This window comes from Andrena cerasifolii, chromosome 3 (genome assembly GCF_050908995.1).
Source record: "Andrena cerasifolii isolate SP2316 chromosome 3, iyAndCera1_principal, whole genome shotgun sequence".
In the NCBI taxonomy this organism is placed as follows: Eukaryota; Metazoa; Arthropoda; class Insecta; order Hymenoptera; family Andrenidae; genus Andrena; species Andrena cerasifolii.
Window position 1 is genome coordinate 10,944,122 of NC_135120.1, and position 27,120 is coordinate 10,971,241.

The window sequence follows — 27,120 nt, forward strand, 5'->3', positions numbered from 1 at the left end:
AAAGACTGATCGACAGCTCTCTAATACTTGTCTTTGAATACTCAAAAGAGTATCCGTAGAACTTCGTGTTGCTTCTTAAGCAAAAGAAGTGTAAGGAGATAAATCAGAAACGTGAAATGTAAATACAGACATAATAAGAGAATTAAGATTAGACGTTTCAATTTATAACATAAAATTATTTTCTTAATTGTTTCAAATTTTATAGGAGACAACATTTTTGACCAACTGATCTGATCAAGATTATTTCACGAATTTTCTCAGTAATCTTTATCATTTATTTACCATTTCACAATAATAAAAACGAAAAATCAGTAATTTGAATGAAAGTAAAAGATAATCTCAAGGGAAATATTACTTGTCACAAAAATTTCTCGTCAAAATGTACCTGTTCCAAACATTCTTTTACATAATTTCTTCGATCTTCGACAAGAGCAAGGGGATTGCCTAATTTCCAGTGCTCAGTTTCGGATGATCAACCTCCGTGGCATCCATTAAGCTGTACACTGTAAATGCATTACACACCGCGCCAGCAAATTGCAAAACTCATTTCGAATTCATTCCGAACGCGAGCAAATATCAAACGAGCTTTTAGTTTGAATTACCGTGAACTAACGCGCACAAGAACATCTCAAGCGAGCTTCTGCTGTTAGTTACTGCCGAGTCTAGCATATATGACTAAACTTCCGGCGAACTTCTAGCGCGATACACTCCACGTTAACGCTTACAAGAAGATTTCGAGCGACCTTACGCCACCAAGTTTACGGAAAAATCGTCTAGAAGCGTGATGTCGCGAGCTGCCTGCGTGCATTTGTCCCTTCAATCCCGTCGAGATTACAAGATTCTGGATTAACCATTGTGGAGGCTGAACTTTGTTCATCATTCCTTCAATTAACGCCGGATGACAAATTGCAAAAGACGGAGAAAACTATCAAGTGAAATATAATCAATGCGATGGACGCAGCTTATTAATTTACCAGTAACGGCAACGAAATTCTGAAGTACGTATCTGTAATGTTTGAATTTGAACTGTTAGAAATTCATGGCGGATTGTGAAGAAATGGAAGGATTTGATGATTTTTTCTAGGGCGGTATTGTTAGCTTGTTGGTAAAACTGACCAAGTCCATAATTATTCATTTTCCATTTTTTTATTTCAGACGAATACAACGGGGACAATCATATTAATCGTGAAGGAGGAATTTTTCAAAGTGGTCGCACATAAACACCTCTAACATAATAAATATTTATCACTTTTTAATGTAACGGCGTGAAAATATTGGTAACATATTATTAAACAAATGCACAAAACCGGAACTATGTAGAACGTTTATTTCGAAAGGAAAAAATTCATAAAACTGTCCATTGCCACACACTTTCGAGCGAATACCCCCTTAAGGATTTTAGGATGGAATGATGGACTTGGTCAGTTTCATAGCCAAACTAATATATTTATTACCCAAGTGTGACAATTTTGGCCACTAATATAGAAAGTTGTCGAAATCTTGAAAAGATGTATCTTCTAGTAGAAAAACATTATGTATGATTTTGACACATACTTTTCCAAGAAAAAATTCCTGAACTTGTATGCTTTTTCCGAACCTCTAGGTGGATGTAACCCCTTAATTCACATCGTTACATGACTACCCTTTCCTTCAAGATCCACCGATAATCCCCTAAAATTGCACATAAGAATCAGTAGAAAGCTTAAAAATTCTGCTATTATCAATAAACGAAGACAATAACCCAGGCAATATTTCATTTCACCACTTCCTCCATGTACTTTCCAAACGATCACCACCTCTACCGAGCAAACAAATCTAAAATACCACTAACGAACCACGAAAGTGCCCCCTTCGAAAAAGGTTCTAATTCTTCCCTCGCACCCTGTGCACTCTAACCGCAAAAACAGATGGTGGCCGTTGCAACTCCGTTGAACGAAACACGTTAGAAGCGAGCGGGGCGATTCACGGGGAGCGCGAATGAAAGGGCTGCCAGACCGTCTCGGTTGTTCCGTTCCTTTATTTCCTACGCTTGGCAGATTACTTCGGCGATATTCGGGCCGATCGATGGGAATGCACGCGAAAGCAGCATTACGTGCCACCATTGAAATAAGAGGAACTCGTGTTACAAGCGACACGCTAAGCAGTTCTGGCTAGCGTTGAGCCTTTCTCGGTACACGTCCCACCGAACTGGGGCCGGCGAAACCTTCGGTTACCGTCAGCGTCTCCGGATGGGATTAGATCGCGAGATTGCTGTTTATAACTTACTTTTAAAAGGGCTAACCGGACGGGGGCGCGTGGAAACGTTTCAGAGATAACGAACGATAATTATCTAACGGAACGCTATCCGCCATCTCGCTGGGAACGATGCTTTTCTGCGTGTACTGTGTGTACCGCGCGGAAGCCCGCGGAACTTCGGTAGCTAGCACGTTCTCTAGGCCGTTGTGAAGTGGAAAGGTCGTAGACACTGGCACACAGTGTTTCCTTTTATTTCTGTGTTCGTTGAACTAGAGATGCCTTTGTGGAGTGAACGTATTTGAAATACTGGACGTGAGTCACAGATACGTTTGATGTGGAAAGATAGGTATTTAACCCTTTGGGTACCGTAGGTGCTCTTTTTTATATCGAAATCGCCGCTGGCTTTAACAGCTTCCTACGGCGTTGAATATACAAATTACCAACAAGAGATAGGCTTATTTTATAGAAAATTCTTCAGCGAATGTGGTAGTATTTTTCGGATTTTCAATATGGCGACCTTGAGCCTAAAGTTGCAAAATAAAACCTTGTTTATAATTTTCATTATTGTAAAAAGGATTTTTTAACCGAAAACAAAATTATTCAGGAAGGTCGATCTTTATAGATTAAAATAACGCACGAATCAACTAAATCCGATAAATAGTTTCCGAGATAAAAATTCATAAGTACAACACATTTTCACGAAAATATGCAAAAATCACAAAATTCAAGGCCCTGTATTTTTTAAAGGAACTTGAAATCGGTACAATGGTGAATTAAACCCTCCCTAATTTCACGAAGACTACAACGTATTCAAGTTTAAAGAAAATCCGAGACACCGAGGGAAAAAGTGATCGAGTTGGCGTGCAATGACCCGATTGCAAATCCTGCAATTCGTGTTAGTTCCTTTTAATCGTGTGCTATTCTATTGGATACGTGGCTCTCAGATTTCATTTGACCACCCTCCAGAATTTAAATAAAAAATAAAAACCGCGAAAACATGGGTATAGATGAAGCGATCGCGTTAAAGTTCGATTATTCTCGAAAATATTATCAAAATCGTTCTTTCAACGGTGCAGTTCGTTAGTTTAGATGTAGAAGAGATTTGCCCATGCATTAATTTCGTATGCCCACCCTCAGAATCGAATTATTAATGAAGATAGCCAAGAAGTGCGGTACCCGTTAAAGCGATCGCGTTAAAGTTCGATTTTTCTGGAAAATATTATCAAAATCGTTCTTTCAACGATGCATATCGTTTGTCCAGATGTAGAAGAGATTTGCCCATCCATTAATTTCGTATGCCCACCCTCCAGAATCGAATTATTAATAAAGATAGCCAAGAAGTGCGGTACCCGTTGAACCGAATACCTTTCCGTTCGTTTTTTCCCGAATGAATTATCAAAATCAATTGTACTTACCGTAAAGGTTGAAGGTGTTTGGTGACATGTTATCCAAAAAATGTTGCACACACTTCTTTCTCACTTTATTGGAACGACACTTAAATTTGTATCGCTCATCGAACACTTCACACTTTTCACACATCTGCAGCATGTGCAGAACAACACCAGAGTGGTTTTCTAGTCATTTTTCACTAATTACCGCAATGATATCGCACAACGGAAAATAATATAATCTCACAGTTACTTCACAAACCGTAAATGAATGCACGGTCTTGCAAGAGTTGCGTCCGAACTCTGTAGACCGACTGACTTTCGTGCGTCGTTGGAAGGAATTCGAGGGTATCGCAGACATCTGTTTACGTTTCGGCACGTTCGATGACGACACGCAGCGCTGATACCCTAAGGGGTAGCAGCGCCGAGTGCCACTGCCGAAACGTAAACAGATGTCTGCGATACACTCGAATTCTTTCCAACGACGCACTCCTTGGCTATCTTTATTAATAATTCGATTCTGGAGGGTGGGCATACGAAATTAATGCATGGGCAAATCTCTTTTACATCTAAACTAATGAACCGCATCGTTGAAAGAACGATTTCGATAATATTTTCCAGAAAAATCGAACTTTAACGCGATCGCTTCACCTGTACCCTTCTTTTCGAGGTTTTTATTTTTTATTTAAATTCTGGAGGGTGGGCAAATGAAATCTGAGAGTGGACAAACGTGGCCAGGTCGGGTATATTCGTATCCTTCTTTTAAAAAATTGAAATGCATTCATCGTGGGTGATGAAGACAAATTTTTTATTTTGTTCATAACTTTTTTTTGGAGGGTGGGCAAACGAAAATTTTTTATGGACAAACGTGGGCATACGATGAACAAACGAATGCCGTTTAGTTTCTTTTAAAAATCGAATTTGGGGGTGCTATCTTCACAGACCTATTTACGGCGGGGCAAGTTTTTACGGTAACAACGTGCCCCAAGTCACGGTAACAACTAGCCCCTACCGACACATGTAGCAATTTCAAAGACTATTCTGCTTATACATGTATTCAAACGATAAACACTATTACATCATGTTCTTAAATGTCATTTGATCCATAAGAACGATTCAATCTATAATATCGACGTTAAATAATTGAAATAGACCAAAAAGTAATGATAGAAAAATTTTTACTTATCTGGTACGGGACTAATAGGTCCTTGCTTACAACCACACAATTCGCTGTCGCGGACGCTATTAAAGTGGGCGACAGAGTGGCGTGATCAACTCACACGGAAAAAATAATTTAAAGTACAACGCTCTTTTTATTTTGAAGATAGAGCCGTCGGAACAACTTACCCCCGGAACTTTTAGCCCCGGTCTCCCCTACACACGAGCGGGCGTGCATTTTTATATTCTGCACTTTAATATGTATCAAGCTTCAAGTACAAAATTCGTTTGCATACTTTTGCTATTATAAATTCGCCGTAATTACCTTTAAAAAAAAGCACCGATGTATTACGCGAAGAATATTAAAGAGATGCCACTTAACATAATTTTAAATAATACCTTCCACTAACGTTATCTTAAACAATATTTATCAACCTAAGCACACACTGAGCGTAAATTGCAAAAATTCTCGGGAAGCACTGTAGGTACTTGCATTTTTATTGCAATTTTTATACAGGGTGTCTGACACATTTTCATGCAACCTTTATCAACGCGTTCCATAGTTAAGCACGATACGAAATTACTATAGAAAGCAGGGTCTACAAATTCTTTATTAAAAAGTTATACGCAAAATATGAAATATATTATGTTGATATCACTGGCATATTTTGGCAATCCTCCAATTTATGGGATGTAAAGGTATTCTTTTTCGTGGAACTGTCTTCTTTTTATTATCGTTCAGAGTTTAAACTTTCTTTTAACCACTATTATACTTAACAATGGCATTTAAAAGCTTCAGGGTTAGCCCGGTATTTTTGAAAGCATACGATATACGAAAATATATACATATACGTATGTACGCTTTTCTTGAAACCGGCAGATAAAAAGTTACCCCGAACGACGGCTTTCAGGGAATCACCCAGTATAAAATTTCGCGACAAACGCCTGCAGCTGGCGTCATGTACCTATCCCACTTTACAGCGGGTCTTAACTCAACAACAAGATTAATTATTTTGCATTTCCCCATTTTTTCTTCTTTCCTTACTTCTCTTTTTTCATACTCCATACATTTTCATCAGAGCACAGTCCCGTAAAATATCGTTTTACAGTGAGCGCGCGAGGAATGAATAATGGCTGTTGGCGCTTATTCATTTTCGTGCGGCGTGTAACCGCCACGCTCGTCGTGTGTTAAACGTTTCATATAAATATACCATATTTTTTCATTTACCAAAGGCCGTATTTGTGAATTATGGGGAAGGACATACGCGGTCAATATAAGGGAACGCCTGCAACTGAAATACACCGCTCCCATTTTTCAGCGCGGAAACTTTTCCGACAGAGTCGCTCAATGTTATGCTGCAGATAAATAATTGCTACGCGGTATTCGTTACTAACGCTTAGGTCGTTTTCCGAAATTTCCACACGGACGTGGTGCCCTAGATGGTTTGAAAGGAGGGAATTTGGACATCAACAGCGATTTGGATTGAAATTTTTGTTCATAAGAGGAGGGAAGACAATTTTGGCGCCATGTGTCAGTTAATTTTTAAGGGATGAAATCGGAATGTTTGGAAAACTTCGTCAATTAGTGGAGGTTAACTAGGGATTCTCGTGTAACACCCTCCGAAACCTATGATTTTTTTTTTGAAAAAACTATTGGTCATATTGCATTAAACTTTTTTGGGATATAAGGAGGCATCTTTAAACTTGTAGATTTTTTATTATTATTTATTAATTATTGTGGAATCGTGTTAACCTCTTCGACGATGTTGACGTCAGGTGTAGCACCTGTCACAGTCATATGATTGCAAAAAGAAGCAAATTTTCTTGAAGTTAAATAATTTACGCTGGGACTGAACCTAAAATTTTAATTTTAGTTTTTATTTATAATACTTTTTTCTTCGATATAAAGAATAATATGAAAAATTTGTTTAAGGAAGAACCTTAGTTTTTCTTTCGAACGCTATAACTCTTTCAATTTTTCATATTTTTTTCTTTAAAGTGGACCAATACCAGCGTAAACTATCTAACTTTAAGAAAGTTCTATTTTTTTCTCAATCAGATGACTGTGATAAATGCTACACATCCCGCCAACAGGAGCTACATTGTCGAAGAGGTGGACAAGATTCCACAATAATTAAGAAATAATAAGGAGGATCGAGATAAAAAAAAAATATTTTCTTCAAGTTTAAAGATACCTCCTTATATCCCAAAAGAGTTTAATCCAAGATGACCGACAGTTTTTTGAAAAAAAATTCTTAAATGTCAGTTACTTTGGGGGCTGTTAGACGAGAATCCCCCCTGAACGAAATCGTTTGTTAGCAAGAAGTGTTTCCTTGCAGTAGGACTTTCTGGTATTATTCTTCAGTACTGTAATTATAATGGTGGTTCATATACTGCTGGACACTATTTTGTGCCGATCGGTAACGCGAAAAGTTAAACGAAAATGTCAACAACTGCCCTACGACTTCTAAACAATAATATCTACAAAATCACAATAATACCGAACCCAGTCAAAGCACAAAGCACCATTTACAAACGGAAATAACTAAATTACCTATCTCCACTGCGACAAACCAGAGCACAATATTTTCTCACCAAACATCAAAACAGCAGTAGCTCGTTCTTTATCACCCACATAAACCACGTGAATGGAAGGGAAAATTACACACGTGTTCAGCCGGCGCGATCCCCAAGCAACAGCCATTGCCTGATGAATGTCCCGAGCACGGGGTCACGCGGAGCAGCGTTCGAAGGTGAAAAAGCCTCATGAGTGGCGTCCTCCGCGGATGATAAAACGCGGATGCGCAAGTTGCCCTAGGTCTCGGCGGCCATAAAGAACGCTTTATGAGCTTCCGAAGTGAACAGCCCCCGAAGTTTAACTGGCCGCTGTTTCACGGTTCTCCGTCTTCCGGGCCACGATTCAGCCGCGTACGTGAGCTCACTCTCGAAACGGAAGGTGATTTTTGAAAACGCTCCCCGACCAGACCACGTGGCACGTACGCGCAAAGAGGAGCGATCTCGTGCCTGGCTTCGCCGAAGCACTTAGCTCTTAATGTATCTGCGGCTGGTGGGCGTGCTGTTTGGCGAATCGACCTGGGGAACGGGTTTCAGTTGGCTTTGCCATATGTTATGTATGGTAAACAAACTGAAGGGGCTTTTAAGAAACGGAGGCTTTCCAAGGGAACGACCCTTGGACCCGAATTCTTGAAACGAAGGGACGTCGAATGGTCAGATGTCGTAGGGATTGTTGGTTGCTTCTTGATGATTTGTAGTTTTAGTCGACTATTTCGATTTTCGGGTGTATTTACTTGGTGGAGGCACTGATAGTTTCTGGGTATGGAAGATGTGTTTGAAATACCAATTGAGAGGCATTAAAGCTCCTTGTGGGAACTCGGTAGCGATTCCACCTCTGGTAGCTTCCTAATACTGTTCGTTGCTGCTTGTTCGTCGGAGAAAGATTGAACTACGTTCAATCCAGGGTTCGAAAGGGTTCTGGATCTTTTCAATGGGTTCTATTTAAAACATGGCCGGTGGAACTTTTTTAAAAATGTTCTCAAATTATAAGTCCCAATGAAAATAAAAGTTTTAGGAATGGAACTTATAAGATATAAAAATAAAAAATTTTCTATAACAGGAACAAATATTTTGTTCATCAATATTAAAAAAGTTCTGAATCGTTGTAACAGATACTGAATACTGTTCAGTGAATAGTACTACAACAATAATAAGTAATTATTACAGTTAAATTGATATTCTGAATGTGTTACTTATTTGAATTTTTTTTAAATACGCGAGTTCCAGAACTTTTTGATCCCTGGTTTATTCAAGGGTTTCATGAGCCTGCAGGTTGGGAACGAGCACTGTTCTTGAAATTGTAGTTGAATTAACTGGGGTGACTTGGTATAGTATGCCACGTAACGTTCCGATTTAATTCAGAGGTGACGATAATTGACTGCTCATTCCGTTCAATTTAGTGCAACTGCCAACGCGAGAATATATTTTAAAATATCATTAATTTTCATGAATTGTTAATCGTTAGTTTAAAAGCCAGGGCTTGTTGCATATTACCCACCACCTTAGGTAGTATGCCACTTTAGAAGACTTTTGTATTTTTAATGTTATTATTAAACTATACGAGCTACATATCTGTAATTATTAGCCATTAAACATGATTAATCATACATTCGTATGGTTAAATCGTTTTCCCTATATCTACTTATACTGGCCAGATACCATGCTTCAAAATTAACTGTGGCATATTACACCAAGCCACCCTAATTATCCCAATTTCAGTTTTTCTTGTTCTACCTCGATTTCGACACTGGATTAAGAAATCCATTCTTCCTCTAAATGAAAGCCCCACTTCCGACATTCAATTACACAAAAATACTGATAATATCATATCCTCGTAATTCCAACTTTATTTTGTTCCACTTTAATTCCTTACATTTTCCTTCGTTTGAAACTTCCACTTCCAATACATGCATATCGTGGCGCACGTGGTACGGAACGCGTCAGAAACCAACGTCACCGATCGCCTAGCAATATTCCGACGGAGTCGAGAGTGCAAATCAGATGAATGCCATGGGCACGAATGGTATCAAGCGTGTCGCGATTGTTTTCGGTGTTCCAGGAGCCCCGGCAGTTCGAAGCATCGCGACCCGAAGGGGCGCGGGGCCGGGAACTCGCGATCGGCTGAAACGAAGGGTTTGAATTGCGATTCCGAGAATGCAGCAGCGGTCAGATGGAAGTTTGCTCTCGGTATGATAGGACCGACTGCTATCACGGCGGCACGACAAAGAAAATGACGAAGCCGCGGTTCGTGTGCGATTCGTGGTCACGATCGAGCCTTCCGTGACTGGGCAACGTTAATTAGCGCTTTACTACCCTTAAGAGTTCGAGCTTCGCTGGAATTGCTAGCCGCCACGGTTTCCCCCTCGCATAAACTTCATACGACACCTTGAACGAACTACCCCCGTGAATACGGAATCATAACGATTCCATTTGTGAAGTGCACCGACACACACACGCGCACGTGTGCCGTCTGTAATTTTGCTTTGATATAATATTCGGTTGGTGTAAAAGGTTCGTCTTGTATGCGGTACTATTCTACTTTAAATAACATTATAAAGGTACTGCAAGCTTCCCCTTTGTTTCACCCCCCTCAGTTTTGCTCAGGAGAAGTGTACTTTACCAATGTTTTTATTAGTCTACTTCGCTTTTTCGACTTTCCCTTTCTTCCTCGCTCCTTCAATTTTAATTAGCGATAACCATATTACGTCAACAGTGGAGTGTATGAATTACTTCGCGAGAGAAGTGCCCACGGAGACTTTTGCATTCCACAGAAATCTTCAATCTCTTAGCGTGAATTACGTTGCCCCGGACAAGGGTTTATCTCGGAGCTTATTCTTCGAAAGTACATTTCGCTGGGAGGAATTTGTCGAAGCTTATCGCCGTCACAGCTACGAGCTTGATTTTATTCGAATCGAATCTCCCCAGGTGGATGTGGAAAAAGCTGGGGAAGCGACTACCATCGTGGCCCGCCTTTTTTTTTTTTAATTAAACAGAATCCACGAGTAATGTTTCGACCAGGGAATAGCCGGCGAAATTTCAGGGATTGCGTTCCACCAGCTTTCGTACCTGTTCCATCGTACGGGCAAGATCGGAGCCCTATAATTTCGGCGGTAAGTCGGTCAGTCGCGATTCAACTGATACTTACGTAGACAGAATATATCTTGTTTGTGGAATTACGTGCTCACTGGGTCATCGAACGTGTGATTTAAATGTTACACTCGCTCGCGCGGCTCCCGCCCTGGTGCTTTCCGAACGAATGGATTTCGAAGTTGCGGGAATTTCGAGGAACCCCCGAAGGGTTCAATGGTTGAGATAGCTCGATTGTTATTTGAAGAAGTTGGTAATATTTCCCTTCTTCGGTTTAACGCTTTGAAACCCATTAAAACTTTGAGGTAAAATGGCATATCTGTGTATGTTATTACGTAGGTATACCAAAGTGACAAATTAGATTAAATTTGTCTAATAATATGTATTATCCACTAATGGGTAAAATGGGCCTATAATAGGTATAGTTTCTAATATTGACCATATCCTATTATGTGTACACTTTTGAGACGGAATGACAGATTTGGTTTATAGAGGGTTAAACTTAGGTGTACAGATCTTATTGGCGTTGCATATTTCGCATTTATCCCATTCACCCTTAAGGAGAGCCACCACTGTAATGGCCCGAAAAGTAATGGTATCTTTGGAAATTTAATAAAAGCAAACTACGTAATGAATCTTTTTAAAATTTTCAAGACTTTTTACTAGATATTTAAGTTATAGGAATATATTTTTTAAAATTTTTTTAAAGCAGATTTGCAAGCTGTACCGGACCAATAACATTGCGCTGCAAAAAATCTGATTGACTGTTTTCCGACGAAACGGTGCTTCTAAAATCAACAACCAAAAATGTTTTAGAAACTATAAGCGGATGGCTATGGCACGCCGGGGGATTTTTTGATTGGTCGTTTCCTTCTACTATTTCTTTGACAACGAAAGAGGTTAATTTACTAGAACCAAATTTCACAATTTTTTTTCAGATGGTCCGTCATTTTGTTATTTTACAAAATTTTTAAAATCGAACCTGTCTATAGTTTCTAAAACTTTTTAGTTTTTTGATTTCCAAAGAACCGTTTCGTCAGAAAACTGTCAACCGTGTCGGCGAAAATTTTCTGCAGCCATAAGTTACTGGTTCTGTACAACTTATAAATCTGCTTTAAATAAATTTAAATAAAGATATTCGTATAACTTAAATATCCAATAAAAAGTCCTGAAAGTTTAAAACAGCTTCATTACATAGTTTGCTTTTAATAAATTTCCAAAGATACCTTTACTTTTCGTCCCATTACAGTGGTGCCCCCCCTGAATTCTGTTACATCACAAATCGAGTTAATCAGTATAACACTTGAACTTCAAGTTGACTGTCGTCCTACACCCACTACGCATTTTCCCCTCCGATTCGTAGATACTTTCTACCCCCTAAAACCCTAAACCTTTCTCCTGACACCCTATACACTTCCATCTGCATCACCATTTCACAGAAAATGCTATGACATTAGATCACAGTTTTATAAATATACCCACCTTTTCTACGTCCTCTACCTCACTCTCTATAAAATCTACACACACTGCTCTGCATGAATATTAGAACCCCTACCCTGTCTGGAATAATTTGTTCAAACGTTGCAAATTTATTGAAGAACTCTAACAAATTCTACTTTATTTAGTATTTTAAATTGAAAGCAGTGAGAAGCATTCAATCTCTACCCAATATCACACTCTATGCAAACACAGCTGGTGTCCTGATACTTATGAACGGCAATGTATTCTAAACACCACTCAGAAGCCACAGAAGTACCTCCCCTGAAAGGACCCCTACTTACCTCGCCATCATCTCATACTTGCCCTCAAAATTTCCTACCCCTAAAATTTCACGCAAACTTTTCCTGCACACCCCGTATACAGCCAGCTAAAAGCCTAAGGACCGACCAAGGTAGATGCTATCGAACCACCCCCTCCTGGTCGTATCGCCTCGGCTAAAAAGAAGCCACAAGCGGTACCAGTTACGTGACTGAACCGCGGTAGAACGTATTTCGCGTAAACGGGCTCCGCTGAAGCCTGCCTCTGCCCGACCCCGACCCCGACCCCCGTGATACACAAATTTCCAGCTTACCGGTAACTCGTGACAGCCGATTGACATTTTCGGGCATGGGTCCCGCTGCGTTATTAAATCCCCTCGGCTGCGAAGATCCCGCATCTAATCGATCGTGGCTGCTCCACTGTGCTCCATGATGTGGGCCAATCGCGCGGAACGCGCTCTCTTCTTCGCTGATCCGCCGAAATTTACATGTCCGACGGTCGTTTTACATGATAATGCCGGGCCCGATCGATCAGCACGAACCCCCCAAGATATTCCAAACAATAACTCAGCGGGGAAACGTCGGCCCAGGATATCGACGGCACCTGGCCGCCCGCCACGGCCAAGTCTCTTCCTTTCTTCCCCCGCGAAGCCACGGTTCTCGCGCGGCCGCCGCGAATTTATGAGGATCCGCGAATATCCTTCGAATTACTGTCCGTCCAGCATCGAGGCTCCTTCGCGGCGAGTAATTTACGGGCCGCTTGAATGCACGTAGCTACGCGGCGGCTGTTGGTCGTCGCGGGGCGTTAAGGGGCTGGCTCGCCTCCGCACTTAATTCAGGCAAACATCTCCGTTGGCTGCGTCGGATTCTTCCCCACACGGCGAACGGTGGCGCATCCGGGATGCCTGCAAGCCCAAGGGATAATATTGTTTTAGAAATTGCTGCCGCGTCGCCTTGAGCGGGGGAACGCCATGCGAGTGGGCGCGAAACGGGGTGGTTGGCTGCTCGTGAGTGGTGGATGGAATGGGTGAAATTGCAGGGTGAGATTTTTAATGGCAATAGAAGGCGCTTGGCTGTGGCGGCTTTTGGATTTTAATTAACTATGACTTTAAATAGTGAATTGGAAAGTATGTGCTTCAGGGTGTAACATATGTTTCATCGTTAGGCGGAAACTTTTATCTAGCGTCTGGAGCGAAAATGTTTATAATTCAAGGCGCCAGCATTCGTAGCCCGAGCACGACTTTCCATAGCCGTGGCGCCAGTTTTCCTAGCACGCGAGGGCAATTTTCGGAGGCCCCCATTGTGCTGGGGTGACAAAGACTAGCTGGGCCTAGAGAATTTATTTTATTCATTTATTTCTTGTACGAGATAAACCCTTTGGTACAAAAGAAAAATAAGAGGGGTGTAGAGGATAAACAGATAGCGGAGCATAAAATAAAGGATGTAGGTAGAATGGTTACAAGAAGAATAGAAGAAAAAATAAAAGGGTTGTAAATTATACGTACATAGTAGCGAGGAGCTTAATTTGATAGGAACTTGATAAGAGTGATAATAATGCAGCTACGTTCCATTGAATGTTTAATAACATTCGTAACACGCTGATTGTTTAACTGTTACAAAATGTATATTTCAGTATGGTTTTGTTATTGTTATTATTCATACAGTTTAGAGAGGGTGACCAAATTATTATACTCAAAACATTTTCGTGAATTTTTTGGATCATTTTAAAATGGATTTAATACGATTAAAAAAATCTTAAATTGATAACTAAAGGTTCTGAAAGGAAACTTCCTTAGCTTTCCAAAACACGCGTGAAAATTTGTCTACGATCATGAGTTCGCAAGTTATAGGTGTTCAAAGTGAAAAGTAACTTTTTTGTCCCGAATAACTCGGTCAATAAAAATCATACAACAAAATAAAAAAAACGGAGTTAAAGAAAAATGTTTGATCATAAGAGCTCTTAGTTGGATTTATCGGAAATTTTTTTTTAACCCCTGCATACGTTCAAACCTGGCACAAACTGCTAAAACTTCGTTTCCTGCGCTTCATTTTGATAAAACAGTATCATAATGAATAAAAAAAAATGAATCCTTTATTAAAAAACTAGAAACTTCAAGCGTTGAAATGCGTGTTTTAAATATTTTTTGCGACCATTTACCGCAGAGATACAGCTATTCCATCGCTTAAACTTACAACATCTCGAACGTTTTTGTTTGAGTATAATAATTTGGCCACCCACTGTTCAGTCATTTGTACGCTATTGTAACACTTTGTTAATGTAAGAAATTTTTACTGTAAACCGTTTTGACGAAGATAAACACGTTAGACACGTTTGTGTGGCATGGTATGAAAAACATATGATTGATCTGCGCGGCTGCAGTAGAAGAGAGAAATGATTTATAGAAAGTAAGGGAAACAAAACCGTATATCGTCTGACATGTTATAACCCACACGACAGGAACTATATGTCACTGTAAGTTTTCACACGTGCAGTACTCTTGAAACTGGTTCAAGTAAAAATTACTCAGATGATCAAGAACTTTATAAACATACCAAAATTGCTAACAATCCCATTTAAGATTGTTAAGATAAACAAGTCTTAATGAATCATGAAAATGTTCAGTTGTAAAGAAAATTGTCAACGAATGTTTTCTTATAAAACACACTGCATGGAACATCGAAGAATAGTTTCACCCCCATCCGTAAGAATCTTCAGAATGAAAAACCACCCTTAATTTTGGGTCATGTACAAAATAAATCGAATTTCATAGAAAATTTAGCATAATACTTGTGTTCATGGTGAAGATATTATTCTTCAGAAAATCTTCTCGAATCACCTGCGCATCCTGGTACGAAATAAAATGTAGCAGAATTATTTACTGGCGACTTTATATCCAAGGCGAAAATTAAGAGAAGCCTCCAATGGAGGTTAGATCCTTTAATAGTTCTCATTTTCAGAGATTCTAAAGCGTTCTCGAGGTATGTCGAGGTGCCTGAAGCCTCGCCAAACCGTAAAGACAAATTTTAGACCCCAATAAACTGTGAAACATTCGAACGCGTTGTTCAATTCGAGGATTGTAGCCTTTTACTAGCAAAAGCTCTCCCTTGTGGGTAATGAAATGTCGGTTTCCACGAGGAGGCCGCTGTAATTCGAAAATTCAATATTCTTCAGGTATAATCGGAGGCCAATAATCTCATCGTACCTTCGTTTCAGATAATTCACTTTGATACACAGTCAAATCCAATTAAAACGATCCGCAATTTTATAATCGAATCTTCGTTGGCCTGGTAGAACGGACGCCATATTTTAGACTGTCAGTGTTGAAACATGAAGGAATTTATAAATATATAAGTTACACTCATCTTCCGAAAGCACTTTCTAATCTGCCATGAAATATTCTTTTTCGACAAGGATATTATTTCTCAGCAACTCAGAAATTTGAAAACGAAGCTTTTCTAGAAAATTCCTTATCGTTAGTGATTCCATTAAGCACCACGACGATTTTTTACTCTTTTCGACACATTTTCCATCGAGAATGTGTAACATTTCATTCCCAGAGGCATTTGTAAACCATAAACAAATTCATTTTTATTCCTTCGTTTTAATAATGCCTTTATATGAGCACCAAATTTCTCAATACATGCTTTCTGTACAATCCCAGGCACGACCACGTCGTTCAAACTGGGTATCGGAAAGGATTACTATGTTCCACGTCAACGTGATTGGTTTTATCGAGTTCAAAACATGTCACAAGACTGGAATACAACGCGATAACCGACAACTTATACCTCAAACCACGCTCGACACGTTTCTAGAATATTTCTCTTTATAGTTGCCGCGAGCTGAGCAGATTAACTAGGAAAGGTGAGAGATGTAATCCGCGTAATCCTTGCGAAAAATTCCAAGGATCGACGCCTCATCTTTCCACAATAATGGCGGATTATTCTGGACTCGACTCGCCACTGATTCGTTTTGCCCAACCCCTGCTATACGTGGCCGAATATTGGCCGCGAACGGTAAATTCAATCAGCAGAGGTCTGGATTAATTTGTCATGTTATACACCAAGTTATAACAAGATTAGTGATACGCTGTTTTCTTGGAGCTGGCACGGAGGGGACGGAGACTCTCAGAAACACATTTTGGAAGTTCTGCTTGACTAATGGAATAGGGGTTGTGTATCAAAACTCGTTTATGAGATTTCGTGGCTTTCGGAGAAATCGGTACATTGTGGGGGATACTTGTATAATATTTACGTGGAATAAATTGTTTAGAAAGATATTATGTGTTTCGTGTAGCTCAGAAATTATATTTTTCTGCGTGCATACAACCATAATACTAAGTAGAATAATTTATCGCGTTTGATTTCGTGTAATATTACTCTGTCATTTTCAAGTTACACTCCGTAGTTCTTACTCTTTAGCAATTATCAAATTTCAAAATGAACTGAGACCACATTAGACGAAGTCATTGAATACATTTATCAATTAACTCAACCTACGTCCTGCTTTAAGCAACGCTTAAAAGCTGACGGTATGCTGCCACAGAAGCTAAAACGATTATGCACATTCTCTTAATACAATATTAAGAAGCGAGAGTTGTAATTTACGGTGTTACAATCTATTTCCCCACACATTACATCGAATCCTGTCGGAAGGTCAAATATTGTTCTGCGAACTCTCAGGTGTTAAAGGAACATTACGACTGAGAGTAGTCGTGGCATGATCTGGGAATAGGGGTATGTTAACATCAACGTGTTTTTGAATGGAGTCCAGGGCGAATATCCCCATGCTGTTATGTCTTCGAGGGTTTTATGACAGGGACTTAGGCTGTGTGTGGCGTTGAAGAGGGGTGCGTAAGACTAAACCAGTGCTGGGCGCGTCAGGTGATGGCTGGTGGACTCTGATGACCACGTTGAGCCTCCCAGCTATCAGATTCCGAAGGATTGCTTGCTTGAGAGAGTTTAGAGATGGCAAGCGGCCCGTGGCCGTATTGCTAAAGAATAAGGGGATTATTCTCTGTTCCTTGAGGATCTCTTGTGTCTTCTGGTTAGATCTGGGTTAGATCTGGTAAGAAGACACTGTGATGAACCACCACACGGCAACTTGCACCCTAAGAACCTCGGAATTGGGCAGTCGTAGTCGTTCCAATACATTTCCAATCCAACAGGGTATAAAATGTGTACATATACTCTTACACTACGTCTGGCACTGCCGTTCCTGGTTGCCTCCGGCGCAAACGTAATCCTTAAGGCCGGTTACGCGCAATGGAGTGTAACTGTGCGGGGCAGGTGGATCGGCATTTTAAGGATCGAGGAGAAAAAGAAGATACGAGGAGAGGTGTCGTTTCGTATTGGGGGGACCGTCAGGCAACGGACCCTGGGGGCCCTAGCCGCCATGGGGACCGAAAGAATTCTTTTTGTTGATTGGATCAGTTTAATTTTTTCCCTCTCTGTCCCTGCGCACAAACGCGCTACACACATGGGGACCGAGAGGAATAAACTTGGAATTTGTACATGTACGAACGAGACTGGAACCTGACACTTGTGAGAAAGAGTTGACGTCTAGTGGCGCTTGGGAAGCACTAACAAGGGAGGATAGGGTGTGATAGACATCTATTTTGATGAGCCTTGGCAAGATGGATCTATGTCGAAAATAAGTAAAGGGTGTTCAAGCGTTTAAGCCAATACGATATTTGTAAATATCTCTATCATTGAGGCTCATTGGATATTTGTAAATATCTCTATCATTAAGGCTTATTGGCTTAAACGCTTGAACACCCTTTACTTATTTTCGACACAGATCCATCGTGCCAAGGCTCATCAAAATCGATGTCTATCGCACCCTGTCCTCTCTTTGTAAGTCGCGATCCCATGGTGAGCTCGGGACGTGACACCAGTTCGGATGCTAGAACGCGCACGAATTTCTGTTGCACAGAATTACTGTACATACAAAGCTTGCGGTGAAAAGTGTTCCAGGCTAGAGAAGCATAAAGCAAATGTGGTGCTACAAGGACACTGTACAGGGAAATGAACGTATGCAGAAGCATGAATTCGGTAGAAGCCTGAGCAACATCGCGCACGGCGATCGGTTTATAAGAAATTCCATGAATAATAACGCCCGCGTACCAATGATAATACGCGGCCGCCCGATAACATCGCCTGAATAATTCAACCGAAATTTTATTCCCGCCGTGTCAACTGTATCGAGGATGCAGTTCGCGCTGCTTTACATCCGAGTTTACTTCCCCCGCGAGTGGAGTAGGCAAGCGATTTCCGCGACGCGCTCGCGGTACAAGCGTCGTTGGGGCCGGATCACGTGCTGCAGAAGACTATTTCCTCAAGTCCTCGAGGCTCCTCCATCAACCCGGATTATCGTGGCACCGTCTTCCCCTCCCCAACCGGCAGCCTGTCTCTGTTATTACAGAGAAATCGTCCGACCAGAAACTGCTTTTACGTATGAAGACATCGCCGCGCAACGATCAACCGAGAGGGGACGGGTCATTGTCACGCGATACGATGCCATTTCCTCCAGCTTCTTATACCACTTTTCTCCTTCATCTCAACGCTGATCCACCTCGCCACTTTATGGGATTCGTCCTGATCGCGGTACAAGGAAGCTACACGACATTGCCACGCGTATCGAGACTGCGTAAATCCTGCTAGGCGGACGTACGCTAGTGCCTCGTTAGACGTTTATGTCTCCTTCGTGCCCGAAGGACAGAACTATTGGTCGTAGAGGCTTCTCGGGTGAATGATGGCATTTTTGTGGCGAACGTCGTTATGTTTCGTTTTATCGAATGACAAATGATATTATTTCTGTGGGCGCGTATTTTTTATTTTATCGCTGTGGGTCGATATTGCGGACGAGGCTTCGTGTGATATCAAGTCGGAAGTCTAAAATAATTATGAACCTCAAAATAAATCTGGCATCGAGGCAAGTGTCGAGTCTTGCACCCCTGGATTTCTACGCAGGCAATTTACATAAACTGTTATTTAATATACCGAAGTTCCATATTTTCTATAATATTTTATAATAAACTTAGTTAGACACAGCTTGGCGGGCTTGAACGGACGTAACTCATTAATTTGAAATTGAGCTATTCGAATTTTTGCATGACTTTAGAATCCGTTAATCCAACGACACTCAACGTATGGTGCATAAGTTTCTTCGGAATGGAATATGTTTGAAGGTTTTCTTGAAACTGAAGATTTATTGATACATTCTGTGTGGGATTGTAACCGTGATTAGTTTACGAACATATTCTACACGCGTTTCTTGAATTTTTGATATTTCAAAGCACCAATGAAATATATTTCAAGGAATTCCGTAACGAAGTATTCCTCGGCGAAAGGTACCTACTGTGTGAAGATGGATTTCGAGTGCAACGACAAGTCCTCGTAATTTAGGTACAGTCTCTTGTCTCTAACTTTGGTAGAGTACGTCTCTTGTAAGTTAAGTAACGCGGAATATCTTTCGACTTAGCAAGTTCTTCTGGTTGCGTCGATATGCACGCGGTGCCTTATTATACAATGTCTCGAGGCACGTTCTGTAACTCGACAGAAGGCGATTCCTCATGAAAGAATAAACCAAAAATGTAAAATAACCTTTGCTATTAATTCAAGTCCCAATCTTTAATACTTATTAAAATCTTCAATTGATGCATTGCCTTAGAAATGATTGAAACACTTTCACAAATACCCCTCTGTCAGCTGTATATTTTATAAGAAAATTAGAAATATAATTTCAATTACAAAGGAACTCAATTCACTTTTAACTATACGAAAGAAAATCTCCAACACGTTAAAATAAATCATTATCTAAATTATCTACGCCCCTTCTAACACCGTATCCTACAACACGAGAAAGGCAAATAGCCTGAAATTAACTAACAACACATCTGCATCTGTACGAATTAACAAACACTGAACAGTATTTTTCTAACAGGATATAATAAAGTATTTGCAGAATATTCTTTACTAACCAACAGCCAATATGGCTGCAATTCTGCATTCTTTAGATTAAATTCATCTCGCCTCGCCGATTCCAAATATTTCACGATAAAGGGACCATCCTTCACTTCACAATTAAAATTGTACAAGACTTTACGCATTGTTCAGACAGCACCGTTGAGAAATGTACCTATTTTCTTCTCGGTGAAATATCAAAAGAAGATATTGCGTCCGAGACACTCAGCCTTGAAATTTCATTTTAATTCCTCACAAACGAAGGGATCGTTCGTTCTTCGCGGCAAGGCATTTCGTATGTAATAGTGACTCGCGCAAATCCGCGGCCCTTTGACGCAAAGAACGAGTAGCATTCGCATATTCAGATACAAGTGCACGCGTACTCCTCCAAGGGAACAGAAAATGGACGGTCTGCCTGAAAAAGGTCAGCCTTAGAGTGTCGTTAAAATTCATCGAGGAATTCTGCTGCACGCGAGACTGCATGTATTATGGACACTAGGCTTTGAGCACCTTTCAGTTATACTTAGAAGATGGTTTTTGTGCACAGGAGATTTAAAAAATAAATGACCAACGTTGCTCTACTCACTTAGACGTTATTAGGAAATTATTTTCCTAATACTGAATAGTTAAGTGGAATGTTAAGCTTCCTTATTTAGTCAGAATAAGTTCTGGTATTTTTTAGTACTAACAGAAAGAAGACGACAAAAGAACTTCTATATCTAATATTGTGAATATTCTTCTCAATTATTACTGTAAGTTAGAAGTACTTGTAGCTAGAAAAAGTAGCTTTTCTAGGGACACAATCGTATGTCCTCTTCTGATCTCTATCATGAGAGGAATAAATTAATAATACATTAAAGTGAATAAATCGAATGTTTAGTTTGCTACGTAGTTTAGTTTCAGTAGTTTGCTACTTGGGCGACCATGTGTTACTACTACTGCTTCATTTATACTACTAAACATTCTGTTTCATTAATAAATATTTAGAGCCTTATGTTTTCAATAATATTTACTGCCACTAATCTCCATTAATAATAACTCGAATTTTCATTGTAAAGGAAATCAGGAGCAAACACGATTAATGCTTCGACCATCATCAGAAACAAGATAAACTGAAACTTCAGCCTCCTACGTAGGATTCTCACATCGAGACGACGATTTGAGAGTTTCGTATCTTGAGCAAGTAATCTGCGCAAATAGCAGTCGAAGTTCCAAAGTTTGTCATGTAATGATATCAACGCCCATAAAGTAAAATCGAATGGAACTTTGATGTCGTAAAGTCATACAAAAATGCCAGAGCAACTCTAACCACCTCCAGGCAGCTATGTTTAACTTTTTACCACCCGATCGCACAGAAGGGGCTCTAGAAGAGCTGTGTAAAACGATATAAAAAGCACTCTCTATTGTTAGAATTTTTAAACAGCGCACGTCTCAAAGTACATAATTAACAAAAGAGAAAACGAAAATATCCTTTCCTCTGTGAAAACTGTAACTACTTTCCCCATAAATTCTAGCCCAGCCCCTTTATTTTTAATATGTATTTATCATTCAGCAAACAAACACACAGATCATTTTAATTTCCTCCTTGTCCATTTAATGTATTATCCTAAATATAATCTTAAATATAAAATAAATTCTCATATTTTTAAAAACTCTATTCAGAACTCTAGTGCTATAATATTTTGTATCTATTTATTTCTAAAATATTCTAGTAATCAATATTAAAGGAGGATATGGAGTATAATTTATTTCTAAAATTTTTTGTCAATAAGTATTTTAAAAATAAATTATACTATTTTGGTAATAGATATTTAAAAAATAAATTACACTATTTTGGTAATAAATATTTTAAAAATAAATTATACTCCACTTCCTCCTTTATATACCAACGCATTTGTCAAATGCTAACGATCAAAGAATGCCAGTGAGCAGAATACATTGAGTCATATTTTATTCGAAATCGGTGCCCATAAATTATTACGGGTCGTCGAAAACAGAAGGCATTCCGTGGCCAATGTAATTAATACGATATAATTGCCAGCATTTATTCCAGCTTGAGCGCAATGAAACGACAGAGCGGTGAGGAGCCATGCAATTGCACATCTGTTCAACTCCTAATGTTCAGCTTACTGTTTTACTGCGATCCACGGTGTAGTAAATTGCACGGCCCGTCAGAACACAGTCACTACGAGAAATTGGTATTTAATTTGACTAATTTCGGGGGTCGCTGTTTACCTGGCAACTTGGTTAATTCATGCGAATGGAATCTACTGTCGCATTGAATCATGTCGAGGCCTTCCCAGGCGAAATATGTACTTTTTTTTATCAATGACATTGCAAAGGATGAATATCGGAGGAAAGTAATCACCAACGAGAGGACATCACTGTTACTAGCAAAATAATCTCAAAATTTGATTTTTGGTAACTAGAGGCTTTTTGAAAATTTTTTGGGTAGGGGTGAAGTAAAGGTGAGAAACGTATGTTTGACGATGAAGAAGAAGTACGATAACACAGGACACAAGATGATTTAGAGTTTACAGGACCTAGAGACATAGGACGTTAACTTATTTGATAATGTAAGGGATTAGAAGTTTAGAACTGCTTGCTTGGACAACGTAGAAAATTGTTTTTAGTTTCTTAAATTCATATTTTATACTTCAAACGAGTCGCAGAGCATTTCTAAATAAGAGTGCCGATCTTACTTAGTCGACGTAGAAGCAAAAGCCACTCAACCTTCATCTGTCAAGTAAATTCATTTCAAATGGATCCATTTATTACTACTAAAAATCTCTTCATCATTTATCCATTATTCCAAAGGGTCATCGGCGACAAAAATGTCGACTAATCTCCAATAATTCGAAACACTGCACCTGAGACATGTTCAACGCAACAAAACCCGCTACTACATTAATACACCTCCCGAGATGGGTGTGCTATCACATTGTCCATAAAGGATAACGATGTTCCCAGACTTCAGAAAAATATAATAGGAAAGTTCGAACGCGGCGATAAAGGTGTTCGAGGAAAAAGTTCGCATCAGTCGTTCCCGTGTTCGTAAAGAAAGCAGAAAGTGTGGTGTTAAAGTTACCAAGTTCCTGCAATTTTTACCACTCCCAATTCACATAATTCTCCCCAGCAAGTCACACTTCTGTTCCTTAATTCCCATATGGCTCACGTGCTACCAAGCACAGTGGTGCACCAATAAAAAGAAAATTAAAAGTAAAAAGGAGAATGCGAACATATGATTCGTTTCTTTCGAAACTGCTATAACTCCAATTTAGAAAAGAATCCGTTAAAGCTGGTTTCAATTACAGACTAACATCTTCCTTTTGTTTATAACATTAAAAGCAATACGTTACAATATTCCCGCGAATTAATCAACAGAAGTTTGGCTGTCAAACGAGATTACATAAATGTTTCCTTCGAAACTGTTACGAGTCCATTTTCAACGATTTGCTTCCACACAGTGAAAGAAGGCTGCCAAATCAAATTGCCGACCGAGAGCGCCACCCGTGCTCGCACAATTACAACGTGGCAGTTAGCGGGAAAACAATAAAGCCGCGATATTATTTGGCGGTTGGATGTACGCCCAGCGAAAACAATCGGTAGTTTCGGCGCGAAGCTGCCTAACTAATTACAACCGGGGCTTTATTGAATTTTCGCTCGTCGACCAACCACTGGATGGAAATTAAACGAAATATAATTCTTGCAATTTACCAGGCGCGCTCCGTGGCCGAGATCCGTTTAGCCAGGCGAAACGTGGCCGCTGCATAAAATAACAATCCACTTCGGGGGAAGAAATACAATATTCGATGGGAACACCAGCCGTGAGTGATAAAAACGTGGTTTCTATCTACACCGGGGGCGGGGGTGTTTCGTGGAAATTCTGCTGTCGAAAGTTCGAGGGCGGACAAAAACCAGAAACCATTTCCACAGTTGGAGTGCCTATGGGTTCTTCGGCCACCCCCAATCGCGGAACGTGCGATCAGCCGCGTGATTTACGAGCACCCTGTAATTTTTTCCACGTCCCCGACGCCTCGCATAATTTTCCTCGCGGAACTGCACCATCATCCTCGCGCTTTCGTCGCGCATCGGCGATGTACTCTCGCCACGAACCACCGCGCGTCTTCCGCTCAATGGCCCTCGATTAGGGCTTTTTCACGCGGCAGTATTTTATAACTCGCGAGAAATATTTTTGGATATATTCGCACTCTTTCTACCTCCTCTTTTGCTTATTGAATCACCGTTATTCAGAGAAAATTAATATATTTGGAATATCGGTTGTGATACTCGGAAGTGTCTCGTGTGAAAAAGGACTTATTCCCTTATTTGTGTTTTCCTTTTATTTGGAGTAAGGTATACTTCTGTGCTTCCTGATTGGTATTTTGTATTGCTACTTATAATAGGGGTATTTCTCAGTGTAGAAATAGTTGAAAATACTAGCTGTACTGTACACAAACTTGCACTCTGCAAAAGTAAATTGCGATGATAGATACTGTAATAGAATTTTACTGTTGGATGCAACGACGGCCACAGGATACTCAGGCACTTTTTGCATAAAACGCGTAATTAGGTTCCTCGTTCTTTTCTGCATATGCCCTCTAAATTTCATTGCGGTGTCTTTAAGATTGACAGAGCTATGGTAAATTTTGTAAATCGATGTTGACCAACTGACCCTAACTCGTGTCTAAGCCAAACCATTTTTATGACTATATCTTTTCAAATATTATGCAAATATTAAATAAATAATAAAAACCAACATTATTTTCTATATTTCTCCATTTTATGCAAGAAGGGCCAGAGGGGGCTATAATTAAAATTAATTACACTGTATAATTTATTGCATAATTCCCATTCTAATAATACAACTACAAAGCAGATATATCAAATTTTTAAATATTATAGACTGTTTTACAACAACTTCACTATGTATAAAAAATATTTAACTTCGAAATGTTTACAGATACTTTTCTCGTAACTGACTTTTGGCACTGAGCCCTTCTTGCATGATGTAATATTACATAGACAAGAAATTATATTAATCGTCGAATTTCAATTATATTAGTCCGCAATATTAACTACGAGCATCTACAAATAGTAGAAGTAAGTGATAACCGGAAATATCGACTAGCTTTCGTTCAAGCGTACATAAGTACGTTCAACTAACTTTCCAATGCGATAGTTTAAATCGTAGAGAGATTCGTCGTTTTCGATTGGCCCACAAATTGCATACATCCCACCCTATAGTCAAATTTCACGTACCAAGTTGCCAAGACTCGGGCAAAATCAAAGCCGCGCGATATTGTGCATTGTGTAGTCGTGCGGCACAGAGTTTGGCACATCGTTGCATCCACCCTATGTACCTGCGCATTACAACCAGCGATCGCATTACGGTGCACCATTTGAATTGATCATAATGTTACGCGACGGGTAGGTGCACCGTCCCGCCGTAATTGTGTTCTAGTATTCCTCTGTAATAATGAAACTGGGCTTTGGAAGCTTGAGCAGAGGCTAGCGACGAGTATTAGAAAATAATAGAATGGAAAAGACATCTTAATTGACGAATAAACTTCACTTTATGTTCCCCACTATTATTCGACTCGAAGCTTAAGTTTCCTAATTCCATTATTTTACACAATTGCAAATATTTTATTGTCGAAGCACTCGAACGACTCGAAATGGTAACCAGTTGACTGCCACAAGGGAACTCTGCTGACCAGAGAGGAAATGTCATTAGATTCGGAGCTTGAGTTTTCTAACTTAGCTTAATTATTCTTAGTAGTTTCAAATATTTCATTGACGAAGCACTCGTGTAATTTGAAATGGTAACGGGTTCACTGCCATAAGAGAACTCCCATGACCAGGGATCAAATATTAAACTCGAAGCTTAGGTTTTCTAATTTAACTTAAATATTTTGAGGAATTATTTTGTCAAATATTTTATCAACAATGCACTCGAAAAGGTTAAACTCTTAATACGCTGACTGTCGCGGGGGTTATCGATGATTAGAGACGCGAAATTACTATTCTTCCTTAAATAAACCTGTAAGCAAACAATTCGCAAAAATTCTGAGCGCAATTACTGCCCCAAGTAGTATCGAAAAATACGAAATGCACTGTGTACTATGGAGCGTTCTTATTTTGACGATTTAAATGAATGCAAGTGATTGGAAAACACGGGCCAATTGCGCGGCAGTCAACGTGTTAATTGCAGCAACGCGACCAGCTGGAATATCTACGATTCGAGTTCAACGGGCACGATCCGCGAAACTGATGTACAGCTTTGCTCGAGTTCCAAATCATGCTCAATTTAACGATGGAACCAATTATTTCTCCGACGATTGATTTACTACGGGCTAATGCGAAGTTTCATATGATTAGACAACCGACAAAATGCTCGACTAACTAATACCTAGAGCTGAGAATAACTGTCCATAGATCCCCAGGTTTGAATATTAAACAAACCATTAACCTTGCAAGACATAGGTACTTAGCATTCCAGCTTCTACTTATACACTTAGGACGAGCTTAGAAATTGGAGGAGCACACGTCAGAGAAATTGCCAGCACACCTCGCTCAACTTGTGGTAATTCGTTTTTTTCAATTAGCCTCTTCCGATACGAGCTCCATCTCGGCTGTAGAGCCAGCAATTTCTCTCAGCCGTGGAATCTCGTGAAACAGTTCCATGGGAATCAATTAGTTCGGTTGGCGCGACATATTTATGGGCAAAAAGAAGAGGATCGATGCCAAACCGAAATCCACACATCGAAAGAGACAGATCGATCTACTTAAACCGTCGCGCGATCGCCTCGACGTCGCATTTCTCACGTGGCTGCATAATGTATCTTCTCGTACTTTTAATCTTTTTAATCCGCGGAGGCTTCGAGCTAAACCCACGGCCATTAGGAGTAACTGCGAGGTATACGATGCCGCGGAACCAACCATTTATTCTCGCA

The 27,120-nt window shown here is 39.9% G+C and overlaps 1 protein-coding gene across 6 annotated transcripts in view; it reads right to left on the bottom strand.

The window, feature by feature from the left end:
- 5-ht7 (5-hydroxytryptamine receptor 7) overlaps nucleotides 1-27,120 on the bottom strand; it is a 226,831-nt gene that overhangs the window by 151,572 nt on the left and 48,139 nt on the right. For 4 of the 6 annotated variants that reach the window (XM_076808790.1, XM_076808784.1, XM_076808788.1 and 1 more), the window contains exon 2: nucleotides 12,514-13,104. The exons of 1 other annotated variant lie outside the window; for it this stretch is intronic. The gene's annotated coding sequence lies outside the window, so the exon portion shown is untranslated. Of the gene's footprint in view, nucleotides 1-10,085; nucleotides 10,452-10,540; nucleotides 10,723-12,513; nucleotides 13,105-27,120 lie in introns of all 6 variants that reach the window. One more of the 6 variants, XM_076808785.1, reaches the window with a different exon arrangement.